At 42.5% G+C, this 23,620-nt stretch overlaps 1 protein-coding gene across 4 annotated transcripts in view; it reads left to right on the top strand.

Annotated features, from left to right (window-relative positions):
• Positions 1-23,620, top strand: part of KCNJ6 (potassium inwardly rectifying channel subfamily J member 6) — a 157,839-nt gene that overhangs the window by 86,851 nt on the left and 47,368 nt on the right. Inside the window, exon 1 of one of the 4 annotated variants that reach the window (XM_069945301.1) lies at positions 13,063-13,115. The exons of the other annotated variants lie outside the window; for them this stretch is intronic. The gene's annotated coding sequence lies outside the window, so the exon portion shown is untranslated. Of the gene's footprint in view, positions 1-13,062; positions 13,116-23,620 lie in introns of those variants that run through there. 4 annotated transcript variants of the gene reach the window in all.

Genomic DNA, 23,620 nt, shown 5'->3' on the forward strand with positions numbered 1-23,620 from the left:
ACCGCTATACAGGATTAGGTAAAGTATAAGATACAGACTGCAAATGCAGTCTGTATCTTCATGAGAAAACTAATAGGTTTAATTAGGACAGATATACACAGCGATCTCGCGCTGTATAGCGCGAGATCGCTGTGTATTTACAGAGCGGCGGGCAAAGGCTCATGGGAGCTCTTCCTGCCGCTCTGCATGCCGGGAGCTTCCTGTCACGCGCCGGCTCTTTTGAAAAGAGCCGGCGCGTGACAGTGAAGAGAGACATGAATAAATTAAAAACGCGGACAGAAAATTCCTTAATTCTATTTACAAATATTAATAAAAAAGTAATTTAAATAGAATTAAGGAATAAAAAAAAAAAAAAATCTTCCGTGATTGGTTCTCTTTAAGCTCCCCCACTGGGGAAATTAAGCATTACAATGGGCCTAATGAAATAATAAGGCTTTCAGTGGATTCCTCCAGAACAAGAGACATTGGTTTATGTTATTAGGAACCCCTTATTTTGCGAGTACAGCGTCATCAGAGGAGGCACAGAGAGTAGTCTCTCTGTTGTGATTGGCTGATATATTGTTCCCATCCTGCAGAGCAGTAGTGTGTAAATACCACCTCCAACGTGTTTAGCCCAGTGCTGCCATTTATTGGTGTGAAGTCTGGTGACTGAATGAATTCATTGGTCTGGGGTCTTAATTATTCTTGGTGTCTAATGTTTGAGATTTTATTTTGTTTTGAATGAGAGATCTGAATAGATTTTGGGGTCTGGGGTTCACTTGGGTGACCATGGTCTACTGACTGGGGCATCAATAATAAATAACCAGGACACAATTTCTTCTTCAATCTTTTCTTTGTTAGTTTTTCTTATGCATTACAAAAAATTATTTTCTCTTAAAATGAAAATATAACGAAAAACATCAACACAGTGCTCAGGAATCAGGATAATAAGATGGTTACGCCGAGGCGCTGGCAGGCTCCATTCCTTCTACTGACTGGGGGCCATTGGTGAGATTTGGGAGGTCTTCACACATGAGATGGTTGGTTTACCCAACCAAAAATAGGAGGTGTGGGGTTTGCCAGGGGGTTCTATATAGCGTCAGCTAGCATCTTTATTAATTTTGGGTCTGGACTGTATTGGTGATGTTGTACTCTCATGTACAGTGAGTTAGCATCTGGACTAGATTGGTGATGTTCTACTCTCATGTAGAGTGAGTTAGCGTCTGGACTAGATTGATGATGTTGTACTCTCATGTAGAGTGAGTTAGGGTCTGGACTGTATCAGTGATGTTGTACTCTCATGTAGAGTGAGTTAGGGTTTAGCAGTGGGACCCCCAGATGTATAGAGGTTTCCCTACCAGAAGAAGTTGGGGTAACACAATTCAAAGCTACAGAACATCCCAAAACAAATGTGACAAGGATGGACAAAGCTCAGCTGGAAAGCTGCACTATAAGCTATAATCACTCCAGACCGGCCAATGCATTGCCATAGTTGTCTCCAAGTCCATTAATTCCTATGAGATGAGCAGCTGTACAGGACGCAAGGCCCTTGTCTCCTCATTACTTCATCCTTTGCCAGGATCTGATTCCATAGTTCTTCAATCTTGTGCTGCACTGTCACCCCTGCTCCCAGACAAGGATGTATTACTGTATGTGGCTGCTGCCATTGTCACCATCTATTTAATGAAATGTCGGGTCTTCTCAGGGAAAACAGGATTAAAGCAGGACAATGAGAGGAGCAGTAATGTGAGGTTAGCAGCAATGCAGAAAGTGATTAGATGCTGTCACATGGGATAACAACGTGAGGACTGCGGGCTGGCACAGACTTGACAGGTGTCAATGAAGCTCTATACAAATCGGGAAGAATGGAAGAAGAACAAGGACAGATTTCTGCAACTTATAATTACGATAGATAGATAGATAGATAGATAGATAGATAGATAGATAGATAGATATACAGATAGATAGATAGATAGATAGATAGGAGATAGATAGATGATAGATAGGAGATAGATAGATAGATAGATAGATAGATAGATAGATAGATAGACAGACAGACAGACAGACAGATAGATAGATAGATAGATAGATAGATAGGAGATAGATAGATGATAAATAGATATGGGATAGATAGATGAATAGACAGATATATAATAGATAGATGCTATATACACATATACAGTAGATAGAGAGGAGATAGATAGATAGATAGATAGAATTAAAGGAGTAAGTAGCAGTCATGTGCCCTTAATCAAATGCTTTTGTTTAATTGTCAGCAGTTGTGACCACCTTCATAGGGCCAGTTCACAAGGAGTATAAGCGGCGGAAATCCCGCCTGCCTCAGGGTCATACAGTCTGTGTAAGTGAGGGCTTGTGTGCTTCTGCTTTCCGTTCAAAGAATTGACATGTCAATTCTTTAAATGAAAAGGTGTAGAGAGAGGAAGCATGCAAGCCCTCCCATAGAAAGACTGTATGACCCTGAGGCAGGCGGAATTCCGCCACTTTTACTCTGTGTGAACTGCCCCATAGAAGCAGAGGTTTTGGCAGTTTGCTTGTCTGGTGCATTAAAGGGGGTTATCCAGCGCTACAAAAACATGGCCACTTTCTTCCAGAGACAGCCCCACTCTTGTCTCCAGCTTGGGCAGGGTTTAGCACTGGATAATCCCTTTAACACAATGCCAAGGGGGACATCGTATGAATCAACCAGTAGCGGATTATAATAGGTCCTTTTCAGGCGGTAGCCAAGGGCGCTGAGCTCATGGGGGGCCCATGGCCACCCAAAAAGTCTTATATTTTCAGCAGTGTTCTGTCTCCTGGCTACAGTTCTGCTATGAATTGCTGCTTTTTGACAGCAGTTTTGCACAAATCAGGGCATCATGATATTATCTATCCTGTACTATGAACACCACACTAGTGCCGCCAAATTTACAGCAGGGCAGGGGGGGCCAGGCTTGGTGAATACCTCTGGTAAAGTTAATCCGCCCCAGGAATCAACAATTTATAGAACTATCTTTAGCAGCAGTAACTTAGTACTGTTTTTTTCTGTATGACTTTATTAGTCTATCACATGGTTTTTGAAGAGTTTTGCCGCACCTTTCCTAAAGCGTTGCTTTAGTTCATATAGGTTTGTGGTCATTGGTTTATGCACAACTCTCTTAAAGAGAATGTGTCATCAGAAAATGACTTAATGCTTAAATAATGATTTTATGTTAAACATATTTTTTAAGAATTTTTGGTGATGTTTTTTCAAGTTTTTCATTTTTATATCCATATTATAAAATAATTCTGAGATCCTGCAGTTTTCATTCCCACCACTGGGGCTAAAACTAAAGTGAGACTTCCTGTTACGTATTGATAAGAGGAGGCTGCTGTAAAGTGATCTGTACAGCACTGCAGTGACACATGACACTAGTAGAGAGAGGAGACATTAGCAGCTCCCTGTGGAATAGCGGCCGCAAAAAACTGACGTCAGTTGTTTGCGGCGGTCCCGGACGGAACGTATACTATGTGTATACGCTCCTGCCAGGACCACATAGACAGCAAGGCAAAGTACTTTTTCACATTAATTACGGCCGTTGTTGCAATCAGTAGAAATACGAAAAAATACGTTGTGTGAACATTGCTTAAAGGTCACAGAATGCGCTCGATGATATTTCACATTCATCTCAATGTGACAGAGTCTTTCTATTGTTGTCTATGTCCATGAACCTTTCTGTAAAGCATGTCACTAATTGTGGTTATAAACAGCTCATTCAAGATGGCTACCCCATAATAATGTAAAAATAGTTTGGGGAAAATTACAGTCAGAAAAAAAGAAACAGATTACAATAAAAGATCAAGTTTTAGTATCTAAGTCTAAGTCCCTTACACATATCTATTGCACACCTCTCACATCTCCTGCACAAACATGCCCCTCTTTTTCACACTTTTCTATCCACAGAGAAGCTTTGTGGGTACATTCATAGACTAAACACATTATATATATATATATTGGTGTTAATGAGGCTTAGCACTTATTATCACATATTAATCATAGATACATAGATACAATGGGTAAAGACAGATTGATATGAGATAGATAGATTTAAAAAAAAAAAAAAAAAACGCCAGAAGATCGCAGCACTCCAAGGATAGTGAAAAAAAATCTGTGTTTATTTACTCAAAAAAAAACACGACGTTTCGGCTCTACAATTGAGCCATTCTCAAGCAGTGTCTTGGCTCAACTGTAGAGCCGAAATGTCGAGTAAATAAAAACCGATTTTTTCACTATCCTTGGAGTGCTGCGATCTTCTGGCATTTTGTATATTGGATCACTTTCGGTCATATAAGTGCTGACCACTGGCACCTTACATGACATTAATTGGAGTGCTGCATTTCTGCTTGGACTTAGATAGATAGATAGGTACTGTCCTGAGGTTATATAGATACTGTAGATCAGTGCTTCTCAAACTGTGAGGCGCCCCCTAGTTGTTGGTGAGGCCCAGAGCAGTTTCTAGGTAATTTTGACTACAGGGCGAATCTTGACAGAAGTGCCCCGACCCCACCCCCATATTCGGTGACGTCTTCTTTGATCTGAGGCGTCACTTTCCTTTTCCTCTCCATCCGGCCCAAACCACCATGATGATTTCTTGCAGCCACAATTCATCTTTTCTGAACCTGCCAGACAAACGTCTTAGGGTCCGCACTTACAACATCTTCCTTCCACATTTTTGTGTCATGTACAGTGAAGTCAGTAGCTACTGTATGTGGGTTGCCCCCTCTATGTCGGATCCCCTGCTGTGCCTCCATATAGTAATAATGCCCCCCTGAACCCTATCTCCGTTGTAATACTGTCCCCCGTATTACTGTCCTCATTGTAATTCTGTCCCCCTGTGCTCTGTCTGTATTGTAATACTGTCCCCCTGTGCTCTGTCACCATTGTAATACTGTCCCATTGTCCCCATTTTAATACTGTTCCCCTATGCTGTGCTGTCCCCCTGTGCTCTGTCCCCATTGCTATACTGTCCTCTGCATTGCCCAGCACAAAAAAAAATAAAAAATACTCACCTACTATTGGCATGGATCGGGTCCCTCCATCTTCGGATCTTTCCCAGCTGGTCACCGCGGGGATGGATCCTCCAGCAGGGAGAGGTGACATCCAATGGCGGCGGCAGCCTGGACACGTGATGTACGCAGGGGATGCAGCCAGGATGCGGGGCGGCCTGAGCTCAGAAGATGAGTGGGGCGGCCTAACCTGAGAAGATGAGCGCGGTCCGTGGAGGGATGCAGCCGGGTTGCGGGCGGCGGGGACGGCAGCAGGTGATGTGCGCTCAGAGCATGAACGCAGTACGGGGGGGGGGGGTGCAGTCGAGAAGCTGGCGGCGGGGTCGGGCGCTGCAGCCAGAGCAGGGGTTGATGCTCTGGGGGGTGGGGGGAGATATAGATGCAGCCGGGGGCGGCAGCAGATGAGCGTGGATGGCTGCGGCCCGGCAAGCTATTTAACGCCGCTGGATGAGGTCCCGTGGGATGGCCACTAGCGCCCCCTAGCTGGCGGCGCCCCGTGCCGTCCCCCAGCCCGCCACAAGAAACGGCCCTGGTGAGGCCTAGCTGAGGAGCCAGTAACTACGATCTGCACAGTCCTTTTGCTGTTTGCAAAAATCTCCATTTTAGCGACACTATTAATTTATTTTGTACTTTCTTTATTAGTATATAGAGCTTGGGAGACGGGTGGAAGGAGCCTTAGCATTATTCTCAGCTTTTAAATGCTCAGGAACCCTCTTGGTCAGTGTGGTGCGGCCCAGGCATTGCCTTGGTCTGTTGGGTGAGGCTCCAGTAGAAAAAGTTTGAGAAGCGCTGCTTTAGATAGATAGATAGATAGATAGATAGATAGATAGATAGATACTGTAGATAGATAGTATAGGATGATGAGTGGCACTACAGAAAACACGAATGGGTGCCAGCGAACGTGGTCCCGACCACGGTCCTTCAATGTAGATATATGCAATGATCCATGGCACACAGGATAAGTGAAAACACTCCAAATTTATTCCAACTTCAGTGAATTACATAATGCAACACAGCAAGATAGATGATATGTAATAGATAGATAGATGTTGTATAGTGGGAGCAGTACTCAAATGAAAAAAGTGGGTGCAAGCAATGTACACCCTGCAACCACAGGCGCAAAACTGTATAGCAAAAGTAGAATCACTGTGGCGCTCCGGATGGATTCATTGGTTTATTGCTGCCACCTGTGGGAGCAATAAACCAGTTTGACTTCATCCAGAGTACCATGGTTATTCTACGATAGATAGATAGATAGATAGATAGATAGATAGATAGATAGATAGGATATAGATAGATAGGATATAGATAGATAGATAGATATGAATCAGTCTGGAGTGCACTCAAAAACCAGTGTAGGAGTGCCAGCAACGGAGATTGGACACGTCTCCTCTTCAATATAGCCAAGAAGTCGCAGCACATCCGTATAGTGCAAAAAGCTATGTTTTTATTTTCAAAATAGCAAAATCAATAGGTGCAACGTTTCAGTCTCATCACGAGACCTTTCTCAAGCAACAAGTGAACATCTCATATCCGTTTTATACATGTGTGTGAAAAAATTCAATTAATCAATAAAGTGAAAATGTGCAGCAGGTGAACAAGTAGAGTTCCTTTCAGAACACAATGGGTTACATGAGATACCTCAGTATCAATACATCATTGTATACTTGTGATCTATGCAAAAGTGACAAAGTGTATATATACAAAATAATATACATTCAAAGATAAATATAAACGGCGGAGTCTGCTCACGCTAATCACTGCTCTGTAAAAAGGAAAGTTCTTTCAGTAGATCCTCATTGTCCCTCCACGTGTGTATTAGTTTGTAAACATTGCTGTACCGCATGCGCGAGTCCGTGGAGTCTAATACGTCAGATCATGTGGTGGGAGGGCCAGGGAAAGAGTCTGTCAAGCTGTCATCATCACATGTCCAAATACACCAGGTGTCTAAATGCATCAGGTCAAAGCCGTATCTCTTGCAGTTACCATCTGAACACAGTCTTGGGTAGAGACACGGAACTCCATCCATTCTACGGGGTTATCCGGCTCGGTGGCTGTCAGTCACGGAAACCGCAACTAGACAACCATCGTGTTCGGGAGGACTTCCACAGGTCAAATCAAGACCCAGAAAGCCTCACAATCATTGCCCAAACCCATTTTCGTAAGGTCTCACCCAGTAGTGTTGTGTGTGAACATGGCTTAACTTCTCGTCATGGTGTGAACCCGGCTCAACAGTATAAGACCTCAGAAACCCTGGCCGCTCAATGAATGAATAAAAACAACAGAAGCAGTGTTTCGCTGTGAGCTTTCTTCGCCGTATTCATAACAATCTAGAAAAACAAAAAAAGAGAAAGGATATAAGTGTACAAAATTATATACTGAGTCCACAGAGCAAGTTTCAGGGAGGAATCAGGACAAACCCCCATCTATCTCTTATACATTTTGGTGGTAATTATGAATTCTGCATTCAAACCCCTAGGTTGGAGTGTATCCAATCTATGGATCCACTGTAGTTCCCGTTTTTTTAACATGGTCAGTCTGTCACCTCCCCTCTTCGGTATGGGTACGTGATCTAATAGCATAAACTTTAGATCCTGTTCGGTATGCTTTAAATCAAAAAAGTGTTTGGACACTGGTAAATCTGTCCTCTGTTTCCGTATAGAATATCTATGTTGGTTTAGTCTAGTCCTCATGTCCCACGTCGTCTCCCCTACATATAGAAGACCACATGGGCATATGAGGACATAGACCACCCAACTAGAAGTGCATGTTAAATAGAAATTGATTTTAAATTCCTTGCTTGTCACTGGGTGTATGAAGCTAGACCCTTTGTTCATGTAAGAGCAGCTGACACATTGTAGGCAGGGGAAGGAGCCTTTATTTCTCACCATAAGGAATTTTTGTCCCCTGGTTGCTTCTTTTGTGGCTACATCACTTTTAACCAATCTATCCCTTAGGTTCCTCCCTCTACGATATGACAATAGAGGGGGAACCTGAAACTCAGGGATAGTATGGAAGCCGTTTTTTATAATCCCCCAGTGTTTCCTAACCACATCAGCTATCTTGGGAGAGAGATCAGTGTAAGTGGACACAAAAGGTATCCTCTTGGTTTGGTCTCTGGATTTCTGTGTAGTATCAGTCCTCTCCAGTAAACTGTTTTTATGTTTTTGTAGAAGTGTTCGTGGATAACCTCTATTTTGGAATTCCTCTGTCATTTTATCAAGATTCTTCTCAAGTCTCTCAGGTAAGTCCGTTATTCTTTGTGCCCTAAGCATTTGGCTATAGGGTAGGCTCCGTATCATTGGTCTTGGATGGCAGCTAGTAAAATGTAAACACATATTTACATCAGTAGTTTTCCTGAATATGTCTGTTTGTATGTCATGGTTCACAAGTGATACAGTGACGTCCAGGAAATTAATCTTTTCCTTAGAGTGTGTTAATGTAAATTTTATATTGTCATCAATATGATTAAGAAAATCATGAAAATTCATTAGTTCCTGTTCAGACCCCAACCATATTAGGAAAATATCGTCTATGAATCTCCACCACCCCAGCACATGGCTGAAGTGGTGGGACTCATAGACACACTTCTCCTCCAGCATAGCAATAAATGCATTAGCGAACGTGGGGGCCACATTAGCCCCCATCGCCACGCCCCTCCTTTGGACGTATAGCACATCATTGAAAGAAAAAAAGTTATTGTCCAACACAATTTCCAATAGCGTCATAATGAAAGCATGTGATTCACTCGGTAACTCCAATCTGTGTAAATTTTCTTGAATGGCCTTCATGCCTAAGGTGTGTGGAATAGACGTGTATAGACTCACAATGTCGAAGGAAGCCAAAATAACTCCCTCCGGCAATGTGAGTCCTCTGATCTTATGTAGAAAGTCACTGGTGTCTCTGATGTATGACCTCGTGTTTGTGGCTAAGGGTCTCAAAACTTTGTCCAGGAAGATAGAGCAATGATGTACCACCGAGCCCCTACTGGATACAATAGGTCTCCCTGGCGGATTCTGTAAGTTTTTGTGAATTTTAGGGAGAAAGTATATCACAGGTATTATAGGCTGCTTGATGACCAAAAATTCCGCTAGTGATTGATCAATAATACCCCCTTCTAACGCTTTAGTTATTGTTTCTTTAAGTAATAGCTCTATTTTCTGCTGTGGATCTTTGTTTATCACCATGTACACATCTTTGTCAGTGAGTTGTCTCAATGCTTCATTCATGTAGGCAACCCTGTCCATGACCACAATCGATCCACCCTTGTCTGCGGGTTTAATGATCAAATCGCGGTCATGGACAAGGGACTCCAGCGCCACCCTTTCTCCTGTGGTCATGTTAGGAACTAGTATGTTGTGACCGTCATAGGTGTCTCTAATCTGTGCTATTTCCCGTTTAATAACCTGAGTGTAAGCTTCTAAAGCTGGAGGTATGGTAGGAGGTTGAAATTCACTGTCAGGAAATAAATACAGATCTTTCGCATTAAAAATACATTTCTCCTCATCAATGATATTGACAACATTTTTACTGGCAAACCACAACCTAAGATTGATACGTCTTAAAAATTGTGACACATCTAGTTCCAATTGGAACCAATCTACAGGTGCGCTAGGGCAAAAACTCAGTCCTCTAGATAATACAGTCATTTGTATATCACTTAAATGTTTAGAGGAAATATTTACTGAAAATGGGTTTGGGCAATGATTGTGAGGCTTTCTGGGTCTTGATTTGACCTGTGGAAGTCCTCCCGAACACGATGGTTGTCTAGTTGCGGTTTCCGTGACTGACAGCCACCGAGCCGGATAACCCCGTAGAATGGATGGAGTTCCGTGTCTCTACCCAAGACTGTGTTCAGATGGTAACTGCAAGAGATACGGCTTTGACCTGATGCATTTAGACACCTGGTGTATTTGGACATGTGATGATGACAGCTTGACAGACTCTTTCCCTGGCCCTCCCACCACATGATCTGACGTATTAGACTCCACGGACTCGCGCATGCGGTACAGCAATGTTTACAAACTAATACACACGTGGAGGGACAATGAGGATCTACTGAAAGAACTTTCCTTTTTACAGAGCAGTGATTAGCGTGAGCAGACTCCGCCGTTTATATTTATCTTTGAATGTATATTATTTTGTATATATACACTTTGTCACTTTTGCATAGATCACAAGTATACAATGATGTATTGATACTGAGGTATCTCATGTAACCCATTGTGTTCTGAAAGGAACTCTACTTGTTCACCTGCTGCACATTTTCACTTTATTGATTAATTGAATTTTTTCACACACATGTATAAAACGGATATGAGATGTTCACTTGTTGCTTGAGAAAGGTCTCGTGATGAGACTGAAACGTTGCACCTATTGATTTTGCTATTTTGAAAATAAAAACATAGCTTTTTGCACTATACGGATGTGCTGCGACTTCTTGGCTAGATAGATAGATAGATAGATAGATAATTGATAGATAGGAGATAGATAGATAGATAATATAGGAGATAGATTAATTGGCCTATGAAATGTTTCATGTTGCGATGTTTCAGACCAAACCATATGGTCTTTTTTCAAGACCAACTTGAAAAAGACCATATGGTTTGGTCTGAAATGTCAATTATTTTCATAGGCAAATAAATCTCATAATTTATTACCTATATCGTGGAGTGCTGTGGCTTTTTGAAGAGTATACAGTACACACCTGGAGGATAGATAGATAGATAGATAGATAGATAGATAGATAGATAGATAAATATTAGATAGATAGATAGATAGATAGATAGATAGATAGATAGATATTAGATAGCTAGCTAGATAGGAGATAGATAGATAGATAGATAGATAGATAGATATTAGATAGCTAGCTAGATAGGAGATAGATAGATAGATAGATAGATAGATAGATAGATGATAGATAGATAATAGATAGATAGATAGATAGATAGATAGATAGGAGATAGATAGATAGATAGATAGATAGATAGATAGATAGATAGATAGATAGATAGATATTAGATAGCTAGCTAGATAGGAGATAGATAGATAGATAGATAGATAGATAGATAGATAGATAGATGATAGATAGATAAGAGATAGATAGATAGATAGATAGATAGATAGATAGATAGATAGATAGGAGATAGATAGATAGATAGATAGATAGATAGATAGATAGATAGATATTAGATAGCTAGCTAGATAGGAGATAGATAGATAGATAGATAGATAGAAGATAGATAGATAAGAGATAGATAGATAGATAGATAGATAGATAGATAGATAGGAGATAGATAGATAGATAGATAGATAGATAGATGATAGATAGATAGGAGATAGATAAATAGATAGATAGATAGATAGATAGATAGATAGATAGATAGATATTAGATAGCTAGCTAGATAGGAGATAGATAGATAGATAGATAGATATATAGATAGATAGGAGATAGATAGATAGATAGATAGATAGAAGATAGATAGATAAGAGATAGATAGATAGATAGATAGATAGATAGATAGGAGATAGATAGATAGATAGATAGATGATAGATAGATAGGAGATAGATAGATAGATAGATAAATAGATAGATAGATAGATAGATAGATAGATAGATAGATAGATAGATATAATATAGATTTTCATAGGCAAATAAATCTCATAATTTATTACCTATATCGTGGAGTGCTGCGGTTTTTTGAAGAGTATACAGTACACACCTGGAGGATAGATAGATAGATAGATAGATAGATATTAGATAGATGATAGATAGGAGATAGATAGATAGATAGATAGATAGATAGATAGATAGATAGATATTAGATAGATAATGAACAGATATGGGATAGATATAATATAGATGAATAGACAGATATTCCTTCTCCAGTGTTGTACTTGGACGCTTGGTGTTTTCTCGCTGGATGGAAGCTGTGGGATGTAATTTGTTTCATTTCATAAACTTTGCATTTTTTTGATGATTTATTAGCGGCGGAGGGGCCACGGCCTTCATCGGGGGGAGCGGGGATGAGTTTATTTAAGGCACGCACAGATTGAGCTAATAAGTATGCGTATGTAACCGCGGCAACGCCTTGTATGGCTGCCTGATGGGACTTCAGCGCTGCAGCGCGGAGCACAGATGGATTCTTCTCTGGGAAATACGCGTCGTGGGCATCTCCTGCCAAAGATCACTAATGCCAGACGTTGTGAGTGTGAAAACAGCGATAATGTGCACAAGACTCAGACTCCAGCTGTACATCTCCTGTACACAGAGATAGATGCAGCCCCAGGCAAGCGTTACAGAGGCCCTATACTTAGAAGATGGTCAGGTTGCAGCACACAAAGCAGTGTTTTTTGTGCAAAATTTATTGATTATGGCCATGGCCGGGGTGTCAGTAAGAGTTCAACCGTATCCACAGAATAGGTCATGAATACCTGATTTGCGAAGGTTTGACACCTGGACCCCCCTCTGATCACTTCTTTGCTAGCATACAGAGAAAAACAGACAGGGAAGGAGACAACGCCATACTTTTTATAGTGGCCATGCTTGGTTACTGCATTTCAATTTCCTTTAGGCTATGTTATTTTTGTTAAGTACTTTGGTCAGTATTTTGCAACCAAAACCAAGAGTGAATTGAAAACACAGAAAGGCTCTGTTCACACACTGTAGAAATTAAGTGGATGGCCACCATTTAATGGCTGTTATTTTAAAACAACGGCCGTCATTTTACATTTAATGACAGCTATGCACTCAATTTCTACAGTGTGTTTCCAATCCACTCCTGGTTTTTGTTAAAAAAAATACTGTGTGGGAACGTAGCCTTAAAGTGAAAGTACAGAGCTACACTGCAGTAACCCAACTCCGCCACTACGCAGTGTATGGAGCTGTCTGCTTCAGGCTCTGTTTGTTGGTGTATGCCAGTGCTGCCTTTCTAGAAAACAGCTGATCAGTCCATTGCACCCCATTAATGCTGTATGCACAGACATATCTACCCTAGCCTCTCCTATTCAGTCACATGTTACTAAGCATTTAAAGAGAAGTTACCTGTTAATGAAGCCCCTGAGAAAGAAATCACTGCAAAGAGATGAGAAGGTAAATATTATAGAATTATAGAGGAAGTTGGAGTTTTCTGTAATTCTTTGTGTCTATTTTATAATAGGGTGTTATTTAAAGGGCCCTGGGGTAGGTGAAGGGTGTTTCCCTTCCTGTGGTCAGTGAAGCTGAGCATTCTGGCCGTCAGTGTAACCTATGTGAACTTTTAGGAAATGCCAATTGATTGGGACTGGAATTATAGGCAATTTGGCTTAATTAAGTCAGGACATAACAAATTCATGGTAAATTCATGTGTCAGCAAGAGCCACAGGGGCAGTGAAGAAAGAAAGTTTTTTTCAGAATTGTAACAAACAGAAAGCATAAGGCCAACACATCAGCGTCTGCTATCATTTGGTGTTTTGATCTGTTGTGTCTTCTGTGATGTACTGGGCATCATTATAGGGGGCAGTCCAGACTACACAACCGGACTTCTGTATAGGAGGTGCTCCAGAATATGCAGCCAGACTGCTGTTATAGGGGGCGGTCCAGACTACACAACCAGACTGCTGTATAGGAGGTGCTCCAGAATATGCAGCCAGACTGCTGTTACAGGGGTTTGTCCAGACTACACACCCACACTGCTGTTATAGGGGGTGGTCCAGACTACACAGTCAGACTGCTGTTATAGGGGGTGGTTCAGACTACACAGTCAGACTGCTGTTATAGGGGGTGGTCCAGACTACACAGTCAGACTGCTGTTATAGGGGATGCTCCAGAATATGCATCCAGACTGCTGTTATATAGTGCACTTCAGACTACACAAACTACAGTTCAATTGATTCATAGAGATCCAGTGGCGTAGCTACCATAGAGGCAGGGAAGGCAGTTGCTATGGGGCCCTTGGAGGGAGGGGGCCCAGGGAAGATAAGAGCCTCCTGCCTCCTTTTGCCTAACCCCTTATTTACTGCAGTGTGTAAGTGACCCAGTGTTCTCTAACATGCTGCAAAACAAAAAAAAGGGTTAATACAGAAGACAATTAGCTCTCTGCTTGACTACTCTGATAACCTGTGACCTCTGTTCTCTGAGTTCCTGCAGAGGTCAGGGGTTATCAGTGCAGGAGTAGAAGGAGAGAGCTAATTGTCTTTTGTATTAACCATTTTTGTGTTGCAGCATGTAAGAGAACACTGGGTCACTTACACACTGCAGTAAATAAAGGGTTAAGCAAAAGGTAGTCTGCTCCTGCACCTATGTATATAACCATAGGATTCTGCCTCTGGCCACAAGAGCATTTTTTTTTTTTGGCCACATCACTGAGTAAATATATATATATATATATATATATATATATATATATATATATATATATACACATTAGTGTGTAGGGGAGGGGGGGGCCCATACAGTTTTTTGCTAGGGGGCCCCATGAATCCTAGCTACGCCCCTGTAGAGATCCCTTATAAATTTCATTCATCTCCTCACCTGTACATGCCAACATTTAAAATCACAGGGACACGCTTGTAAGGGTGCGTGTGTCATATGAAAGAGTCCTATGAAGAACACTGTCTGGTCAGTCCCTGGCACAAGCAGCATAATCCTTAGGAGATTTTCAGTGGTAGGAAAGAAAAAAGTTCAAAGGAGAGGAATAATTCTCAGATGTCTCATCTGCCTCCTAAGAAGTAATCCTCACATTGTGACTTTACAAGAAAAGCAATAATGGTCAGTAAACCAAGGGGCGGGGGGAGTTTTCAGGTCTTCATCATGTCTCTTGATGTCACTTCTGTATCTGACCTGAGTTTTGCTCAGTAGAAGCTGTAAAAACATCTTATACCATAGATCAATACTGAGGTCACACAGTGGAGTTCTAGCCTAAGTGAAGCTTCTCTAGTCATCCAGCTCCTAATTTATGTCATGTCTGTACAGGAGCAGAATGACAACCAAAACTACTATTACAGCTCCAGGGGAAGTTACCACCCAGCTTTCCTAAAGACCTGAATGGTTATGTATAAACTATAGTTTATCACTGTGTAACTGAGCAGAGATGATTCTTGTTAGAGAACAGTATTAGCCAATATTAATATTAAATTACTAAGTTAACATTTTTCATTACTTTTGTAAGTGATAGCTACAGCATTAACAAAGGTTATAACCCAGCTTTTCTAACATCCTATAAAGGCAAATTGTCTTAATACAGCAAGACTTGCTGCAATATTATTTGTTAACATTTAGGGTCCTATTACTAGGGCTGATAAAGGTCCGATCAATTAGTGCTGCTCTCAGCTCAGAAGTGACACTATTGTATGCAGCATAGACAATGCTCTGTGAGCTCTACAGCCTGGACCCCAGACTGATTCATTGTACATAGCTAGTCCTGCTCTCAGCTGAGAAGTGATACAGTTGTATCCAGTGTAGACAATGCTCTGTGAGCTAAATAAGTTTGGACTTGACAATATTAATATGACGCATCATATTAAACATCTCTCCTTTGGTAGAGACTATCCAGGTCTAGTGAATCCTCTTGATGGGACAAGTGTGTCTGCTCTACAGGCATCTATGATGTTCCGGTACTTTGTGAAGATAGTGCCAACAGTATATGTGAAAGGACTCTGGCCACTGTGCCTTGAGGTTTCCCGAAGGCACCACGCATACCAGTCTGGAGCCTATCGGCTCCGGCACAGGATAACATTTTGTTGATGCGGATGACGTGGAATGGGTGGAGACGCACTCTGATGTGGAAACCATCCTTGCCACAGCTCTTCACCATGTACTTGTTGGCACAGATACGGGCAGCTTCAAGAGGTGGAAAACTGCAATGTTTTTGCCACAATTTCAGAAATAACAGCAAAAAAAGTTCCTGAGGAAGCGATAGACCCAAAAACGGGCGTTAGGGGGATCTGGTGGCGGTGGCATTAGTTTACATCACAATGGGTGAGTTTTAATGATGTTCATTTGAGATCTTGTATATGTATTGGGAGACCAGTACGAATACTCCTTGTAGGGGTTACAGTGAGATCGGTAACTAACCATACACAATACTGTGAGATTTATGAATTTATCTCCCCATTAATTACTTTTTTGTACATGTCATCTTTTGTAATACATGCTATCAGGGGCGTAGCTAACGTCTCCTGGGCCCTGGTGCAAGAGGTCAACTTGGGCCCCCCCCCCTTTCACGACCAAGTGATGCTACTGGTAGGTGTATGTGTGTGTATGTAAATATATATATATATACTGTATATATATATATATATATATATATATATATATACACACACTCCAAGACAGATATTACCAATAACACCAGCATATAGGAAGTGAAAATATTATCACCATATATATTACCGCCATACTGTTACTGCATACTGAGACCAATATTGCCAATAATACAAGTATACAAGGGGCGAATATTAACGCCACACCACAACCATCACCACCATATTGTTACTGACCAGAACCAGTATACTGAGACCAATAAAACACAGTACCAGATAACAAGTAACAAATATTACCACCACATACTGACTAACACCACTGCTGCTACTGAATAAGATCCACTGTACACAGATCACTACACCTCATACAGTCATATAGAGGTGGAAGCAGCTCCACACAGGTTGTATACACCATATACATTACAGCGCAGTTATATCAGGTGACTCACAGGGGACGTCTTCTCTGATCGGAGTTCTTTCCTTTTCATCTTCTTCTCCATCTGCCCTGTGCCGTTATGAGAACTTCTCCGAGCCACGAATCCACAGAATCTGCCAGACAGACATATTAGTCTTCTCACACTGACACCATCCACATCTCTATACACACTGCACATCTGTACTGTCCCCTTTACACCCTCATCTCTCTACACACTGCACATCTGTCCTGGCCCCTTTACACCCTCATTTAGTAGGTATAGTATATATAGATGGCCCCCACTGCATGTTGCACCCCCCTTCCCTTATAGATGGCCCCCTCTCCCCCTCCCCTTATAGATGACCCCCTCCCCTTATAGATGACCCCCTCTACCCCCATTATAGATGCCCCCCTCCCATTATAGATGCCCCCTCTCCCCCCCATTATAGATGCCCCCCTCCCCTTATAGATGACCCCCTCTACCCCCATTATAGATGCCCCCCTCCCCTTATAGATGGCCCCCACCCCCCCCCCTTGAAGATGGCCCCCTCTTCTCCCCCCCTTATAGATACCCCCTCCCCTTATAGATGGCCACCTCTCCCCCCCCTTGAAGATGGCCCCTCTTCTCCCCCCCTTATAGATGCCCCCCTCTCCCCCCATTATAGATGGCCCCCTCTCCCCCCCCTTGAAGATGGCCCCTCTTCTCCCCCCTTATAGATGCCCCCTCTCCCCCCATTATAGATGCCCCCCTCTCCCCCATATATAGATGCCCCCTCTTCTCTTCCCCCCTTATAGATGCCCCCCCTCTCCCCCATTATAGATGCCCCCCTCTCCCCCCATTATAGATGCCCCCCTGTTCTCTTTCCCCCATTATAGATGCCCCCCCTTCTCTTCCCCCCATTATAGATGCCCCCCCTCTCCCCCCCATTATAGATGCCCCCCCTCTCCCCCCATTATAGATGCCCCCCTGTTCTCTTCCCCCCATTATAGATGCCCCCCTCTCCCCCCCATTATAGATGCCCCCCCTTCTCTTCCCCCCATTATAGATGCCCCCCCTTCTCTTCCCCCCATTATAGATGCCCCCCCCTCTCCCCCCATTATAGATGCCCCCCCCTTCTCTTCCCCCCATTATAAATGCCCCCCCCCCCCCCTTTCCTCTATGCTAAGCAGTATTTAAAAAAAAAAAACACACACAAACTCACCTGACAACCCGCTCCCCCGGCGAACCTCTTCTTCTTCAGGCGCTGTCCCCGGCTGATGCGCGGCTGCCGGGGGTGTCCCGTCCTATCCCCGGCAGCGCGGCGCATCAGTGAGCTCCCTGTACGCCAGGGATGGGACTTCTGACACAGGAAGCGTCTCTGACGTGCGCTTCCTGTGCCGGAAGTCAGGGCCCCAAGCAGCTCACTGATGCGCCGCGCTGCCGGGGATAGGACGGGACACCCCCGGCAGCCGCGCATCAGCCGGGGGCCCGGACGAGCCCGCTCTTGTGACCGCAAGCAAATCAATGCTTGCAGTCACAAGAGTAATTTAAGGGGTGAGCAGTGCAGTGGCAAGGGGGGGCCCTCGCGGGCCCCCCCTCGTAGCGGGCCGGGTCGCAGTGGCGACCGATGCGACCCTGGTAGCTACGCCACTGCATGCTATTTCTGCACACTGCCACTTTTCATCCTGGTCTGTTTCTTTGTTGTTTTTTAGTGTTTGTGTATAATTTTATGAATAAAGTATATGGTTTTTATGGGAACTAGCCTCAGTGTTTTTTCAGTATATAAATGCTCTGTGAGCTTTATAGCCTGGACTCCAGACTGATACATTGTACATAGCTAGTCCTGCTCTCAGCTGAGAAGTGATACAATTGTATCCAGTGTAGACAATGCTCTGTGAGCTCTACAGCCTGGACTCCAGACTGATACATTGTACATAGCTAGTCCTGCTCTCACCTAAGAAGTGATACAATTGTATCCAGTGTAGACAATGCTTTGTGAGCTCTACAGCCTGGACTCCAGACTGATACATTGTACATAGCTAGTCCTGCTCTCAGCTGAGAAGTGATACAATTGTATCCAGTGTAGACAATGCTCTGTGAGCTCTACAGCCTGGACTCCAGACTGATACATTGTACATAGCTAGTCCTGCTCACATCTGAGAAGTGATACAATTGTATCCAGTGTAGACAATGCTCTGTAAGCTAAATAAGTTCAGTAATACAGAGGGTCCCTTCTAGAGATGAGCGAATATCGAGCATGCTCAAGTTTGTCCGAACCCGATCGTTTGGCATTTAATTAGTGGTGGCTGCTAAAGGTAGATTCAACCCTAAGGCTATGTGGAAAACATGGATATAGTCATTAGCTGTATCCATGTTTTCCAGACAACCTTAGAGCTTTATCCAAGTTCAGCAGCCCCAGCTAATCAAATGCCGAATTCTCGGGTTTGGACAAACTCGAGCATGTTCGATATTCGCTCATCTCTAGTCCCTTCATGTCTTTATCTCTTGGAGCAGAGAGTTCCAGTCTTAAAGGACAACTCCAGCGCTAAGGGAAAAAACAAAAAAACCAATCAGAAACCTAGCTTTTATACTTATTATCCCTCCTGAGCTGTCACTGTTTGAATTTCCCACCGTCTGTGTACCTTCTGATTTCTAGTCTTGTTCTTCATTTCTTCCTTGCTTCCTGGTTTCAGCTTCCCATGATGCACTTTGGCTGCTGTGACAAGCTAGCCCCCTGCTGTGACACTGCAAGTGCCTGCCCCTCCATTCACTACAACTCCCATCATACACTAAACATGACCCCCTCTCTCGCTCTCTTCAGTCAGGCTGCTATATACACACACTGAAGCTGCACACACATACTTTCACCTCACTGTAGTGTACATTCTGCAAGAATAGGTCAGGGCAGCAGGGGAGAGATAAGACATCTGTGAAGCTGACATGCTGGGAGTGAGGAGAAAGATAAGCAAGTGACATGACTCACTCACTCACTGAGTCCACTCGGCAGCAGGAGGGAGTATGGGGGAGGGGGTCCTGTAGCTGGTTAAGTTCCGGGAGTCAGTCACGAGTCATTATTGAGTTGCAGAATGTCAGATGGCTTACAGTTGCTCAGCCAATGGGAGCTGAGCAAGCTGAGTCACCTAACCAGGCAGGGGAGGGGGAGGCTGGTGTAACAGGACCTAGACCAGCCCTCCTGCTGATGACACATCGTCACTAGAAGGAGCTGATAGAGGAGCCTGGTGACGACAGTAATTAGGTATGAAGGAGTTTCTTACACTTCCTGGTAGGGGTTGAGGGGGGAAAAGACAGGGAAGGGAGGCAGATAGGTGATTGAAGTATATTACAGTGTTATATAACTTTGTAATGTGCTTCAATTACTGGAAAAAGTTTTTCATGGGAGTTGTCCTTCCGGTCACCCTCCGCCAGACACAGGCATTGTGGAACAAATCTACACCTGCTTCAAGCAGGCTTAAATTACGATAGCTCATGTGCGGCCACGCCTCCTACCCGACTTGCCACGCCTCCCCACCCGCCATATGCCAGGGAGAAAGGGTGAATCTGTGCCTTCTCTCTGATATATGCCCTGGCCTCAGCCTTTGTAAACCTCCCCCATTGTGATTGGTGTATTGTGATTGTTCAAAGTGGAGAACCCATTTAAATATTATTTTTAATATAATGGATAATAAGTCTACACGTCTTTATTGGCTTGGCATTGGTCTCTTTTCTACAGCTGACTCTCCTGCATCATCTCAGTTCTTAGTTACATGTAAAACTGGTTATTAAACGTGTTTGTCTCATAACAATATATGAAGCAGAGAAGAAAATTGTATAAGTGTGGAAGGAAGGTAATGTTCTCTTGTCGCTTTCTAGATGTAATAGGAAAATTGGGACAAAAAGTGCAAAAGCAGGTCCCTGTGTCCTGACGACTTAAGGCTAATGTATACAGTATAGTGATGGGGGGTGCACAGAGATTAGCTGAGGGTTTTTGTTTCTTCTGAAGATAGCAGCAAACTGTGTGTCTGACATCTGCCTATCTTCTTCCATCTGTCAAATTAACATGTTTGTCCAGCCAAGCTAAACAATCGAGATGTTTGAGTCTTTGCTGAGAGGTGGCGACCAAATTATATACAATTATTTTAATTTCCAAATTATTAAAGCAAGCAATATAGGAATATAGCTGGAAAACCAGGGCATGCCTTCTCCCTCTGTAACTATAGACAACTGACCGGAATAACTGTTAATAATAATAATTCTTATTATTATTACAAATATTGATACAAAGTTTCAAATTGTTCCATTGGTTGCTGAATCATTAACTTGTGTTGTCCAGTGCTGACATACTGGATGCGTATAAGGTGAAATATGGATCAGATTGGTTAGAAATGCTGAGTGTTGGGGGATTCCATCAATAGTAAAGCAATAGTCTTATGTTATAAGAAAGACAACAGACATTAGGACTTCAGAGGCAAATGGAAATTACCCCTCGGGCCGCCATATTTTACTGGTAATAGCTGGCAGATGGAGAGCCGAGGGAGCGTGTGAAGTGTTATGACAGCGGAGTGCTGAGCGGCTCATGTTCTGGGATTGTTTGATGTTCTGTATCTGCTTCTATAGTAAACATTGTAGCCTTGTACCTGTATACTTACTGTAAATGGCCATATTCATGTTGTACATCCAAGTATATTTTAAAATAAACAGACAAGTAAACAATTATTTTAAAACTGTCGGAGCAACAATTGTTTTGTGCTGCTAGCACTTCGTCTGGCTCCCTTTCCACCTTATCCCTTCCATGCCATAGCCTAAGGTGTCTGCAATAAATCTGCTCTGCAACTGACCAGTGAGCGTTAGACTCTTTTTCTCATCGGTATATTGCAAGTATATTTCTCATTAGTTTATTCCTTCGTCTGTCTGTGCACCCTGTGTGGTCGTAACCTACTCCGCATCCATTGTATGTTATTTTCCTTTGGTGCACATGCAAGGTAGTGCCGGCTATATTACACTCACAGATTTATAACTACTATAATACTGCTCACTATGTACAAGAATATAACTACTATAATATTGCCTCAAATATACAAGAATATAACTATTAAAATACTGCTCCCTATGTACAAGAATATAACTACTATAATACTGCCTCCAATATACAAAAATATAACTACTATAATACTGCCTCCAATATACAAAAATATAACTGCTATAATACTGCTCCTATGTACAAGAATATAATTACTATAATAATACTGCCCCCATATACAAGAAAATAAGTACTACAATACTGCTCCTATATACAAGAATATAACTATTATAATACTGCTCCTATATACAAGAATATAAGTACTACAATACTGCTCCTATATACAAGAATATAACTACTATAATACTGCTCCTATATACAAGAATATAACTACTATAATACTGCTCCTATGTACAAGAATATAACTACTATAATACTGCTCCTATGTACAAGAATATAACTACTATAATACTGCTCCTATATACAAGAAAATAACTACTATAATACTGCTCCCTATATACAAGAATATAACTACTATAATACTGCTCCTATGGACAAGAATATAACTACTATAATACTGCTCCTATATACAAGAATATAACTACTATAATACTGCTCCTATATACAAGAAAATAAGTACTATAATACTGCTCCTATATACAAGAATATAACTACTATAATACTGCTCCTATATACAAGAATATAACTACTATAATACTGCCTCCTATGCACAAGAATATAACTACTATAATTGCGGGGAGGAGAAACAGCTGACCCGCACCACCAAACAATAATCCAGTGTCTATGGATCTACGGACGTGAATATGCAGGATACACCGCGATGTAAAACGGCTGGGCGCCGGGGGTGCAAGACGATGAGGGAGTAGTACGCTGTGTATAAGGTAGATGAAGACAGCACTCACCCGGTCTGTAACAGCTCAGTTTATTCCATGCATCGCTGGTGGCAGGGAGGGAGAGGTGAGGACGCGCACTGGGACGGCCGTTTCGGGGACACGCCCCCTTTGTCGACCAGGTCGACAAAGGGGGCGTGTCCCCGAAACGGCCGTCCCAGTGCGCGTCCTCACCTCTCCCTCCCTGCCACCAGCGATGCATGGAATAAACTGAGCTGTTACAGACCGGGTGAGTGCTGTCTTCATCTACCTTATACATAACTACTATAATACTGCTCCTATATACAAGAAAATAACTACTATAATACTGCTCCCTATATACAAGAAAATAACTACTATAATACTGCCCCCTATATACAAGAATATAACTACTATAATACTGCCCCCTATATACAAGAATATAACTGATGATGAGGACCTATTACCAGACCTTCTCTCCCTACTAAATACAGTGAATTAATGTGGCTGATAATGCAGCAATGACCTCTATTACCATGGACAATCCTCTCAGATTTCCTTACTTGCTCCTTGCTGCTATTTGTCCATAACTTGTCCAGGTAACAAATAATCTGATTTCTTGCCTGCCCCAGCCCATTCCTCCTGTCCTTTTCCATGGACGTCTCCCCCTCCCCTGTGTTGTGATTAACACTGTGTGTAACCTCAGAAACCTAGTGCTATTCACAGTATTGCTTATCTTTCATGCATGAAATAGGCTATTACTGGTTGCTGGGTTAGGCTACATTGTGCAGGTTCTGCAGGATACAAGGGATTATAAGGAAGCTGGGGACTTGTACGCTTAGATACACATGGTGACAAAGCGTTTATTGCAGAGTGTTGTAATGGGGCTTTGTCAGGATACATTGGGGTCATGTATCAAAAATATCATCCTATAAAAAAGAAACTGCAAAACTATCCTAAATGGAAACCATGTACCATATTCATAAATGTATTGTGCCAAATGCAGTGTCTACAAAATACATTAACTGCAAGACTGTTATAGGGCCAGGGTTAGATTATACCATGGGTAAATGCC

Source organism: Dendropsophus ebraccatus, chromosome 11 (genome assembly GCF_027789765.1).
Source record: "Dendropsophus ebraccatus isolate aDenEbr1 chromosome 11, aDenEbr1.pat, whole genome shotgun sequence".
Taxonomy (NCBI): Eukaryota; Metazoa; Chordata; class Amphibia; order Anura; family Hylidae; genus Dendropsophus; species Dendropsophus ebraccatus.